The 2169-nt window shown below is 39.6% G+C and overlaps 1 protein-coding gene across 1 annotated transcript in view; it reads left to right on the forward strand.

Annotated features, from left to right (window-relative positions):
• Positions 1-1263, forward strand: part of tcea2 (transcription elongation factor A (SII), 2) — a 10591-nt gene extending 9328 nt beyond the window's left edge. The window contains exon 11 of the mRNA XM_032521621.1: positions 1240-1263. The gene's annotated coding sequence lies outside the window, so the exon portion shown is untranslated. The remainder of the gene's footprint in view (positions 1-1239) is intronic.
• Positions 1264-2169: the final 906 nt, after the last annotated feature.

Raw genomic sequence — 2169 nt, forward strand, 5'->3', positions numbered from 1 at the left:
AGCAGCGGTGAGGAAAAACTCCTTTTAGGGAGAAACCTGGGCCAGACCCTGGCTCTTGGTGGGCGGTGTCTGACGGGGCCGGTGGGGGTGTGGGGGTGTGATGAACACTGGCAATAATAGTCATAATAAAGATAAAGGAACTGTGACTAGAAGTAGTAGTTCATTGCCGTACAGCAGGATGTAGGCAGTTGTAGTCCTCTTTATTTGAAACGAGACAAGGCTGAGCAAAACGTGGTCTTGAGAGCAAGACTAATCTGAAGCACTACACAGCTTACTTTATCTCCGAATTCTGACTTTAAACTCACACATTTCCCATGTGGCCCTAATCCTCTTCCGGACACGTTATACTGCTTGACAACGCTAAAGAAGTCCGCTGTGTCTGACTTAATTAAGACAAAGTCTTCTTTTGCCAAACGGCCTCCCTAAATCCACTGCACATGGATGCTATATGTAGGTTGCTTTACACAATACTCTGAATAGGACACAGTTCAATAAAGGCCATTTTCTGATCACATTCATTAGAATAAGGTATCTGTGGCCGTTTATGATGGGGAATATTCCAGCAGCAACAGAGTTTGAGGTTCTATAAGGACACGTTTGACTCCTATTTGGAGTAAGAATCAAACTATTACACAAAACAGAAATATGATCTCTTCTTCCTCATGACAACAGAGAGGCTTGTGACCAGTGGTGGAAGAGGTGTCCAGGTCCTTCAAGTAAAAGTACTAATCCCACACTGGAAAATACTCTGTTCCAAGTAAACGTCCTGCAATGAACTGTTACTTTAGTAAAAGTATGTATATTAGCTAATCAGAAATCTCCAATTTCTGTATTCTGAAGGTTTTTACTCAGGCATTTGTTAAAATATCATTCATAGCCCGATGCATGTAACATTTCATATTCTGAAATTCTGATTTCTGGAATAAACCTAACCCTAACCCCCCTAACCCATTCCTGAAAGCAATGAGCAGGAGAGGTGAACAGTGTACATCAACAGAAAGCTAGAGAGAGGAATGCTGGGAAAAGAAGCCACTCCCACTCAGAAAAACACTTTATCTGTCCATCCATTGAGTGTGGGAGTGTGGGAGAATATAGAGGCATGAGTTGTGTCTACACTGTGTCACATAATTACTCCCAAACACAAACAGATCAGGTTCCAGTGAACTGTGCAAAGAGCATAGACTATATCCAGGGAAAAGGCCCCCCCCTCACACAGCACACATGTGACTGTTTCACGGTTGTGTGTGTGTGTGTGTGTGTGTGTGTGTCCTTTAGGAACTAAATGTTGTGACCATCAACACTGCAACGGCTCTGTCTGTCTCTGCTCAGATTATGTTCCCTTTCAGATCAAACTGCAGTTTCGCAGTAGAGAAGTGAAGAAGGATCTGTCGCAAGATTGTTTATGTTATGGATTTATGTTCAAAAACCTACGGCAGAGGATTAGGGCCACGTGAAAAAGGTGGAGTCAGAATTGTAAGAGAATGTGCATCCTGAGACTTAGATTTCTGACTTTAAATCCAGAATCTGGACTTTTCCCCTTAGAATTCGGACATAAAACTAAACACTCAAATCCATTTTTCTCTTCCAACAACAAAAAACTATCAATGTCACATTTTGATCTATTGAATATTATGCAGGCTATAAACATAAGACCCAAACTCTAGAAAAACAGCATAGAAACAACCTATTTTATAAAGCCTTTGTCATATTAAAGCAGACGGTGGCAGGGTTGAGGGTTTGATTCTCAGTGGCGACACGTCTGATCAGAAATGAATTCATATTGTTGCTAGAGATGAAAATTCACTCACACACACACACACACGAACACTGAACAAATGACGCATCTTCCGTTTGATGTTCAAGGGTTTCCGTTTATATATGTACAATTAAAATCACAGTTTTAACAAAATAAAAATAAATAACATTAACAATACTAAGATAAATGCATTCTGAGTGACCAGTCTGTAAAAGACAAGGTCGCTGTATTTCTTTTATCATATATATATATATATTTTTTAATTTTTTTTCTGCCTCCACAGACACCTACAAACAGTTGTTTTCTTCAAACTACATTTCCCATGAAGCACTGGGTGTAAGCGTCCCATCTCGCGTAACATCTTTTCTTATATATATATATATACATATATACTATATATATATAATTAGTTG

The sequence above is a fragment of the Etheostoma spectabile genome, chromosome 7 (assembly GCF_008692095.1).
Source record: "Etheostoma spectabile isolate EspeVRDwgs_2016 chromosome 7, UIUC_Espe_1.0, whole genome shotgun sequence".
Taxonomy (NCBI): domain Eukaryota; kingdom Metazoa; phylum Chordata; class Actinopteri; order Perciformes; family Percidae; genus Etheostoma; species Etheostoma spectabile.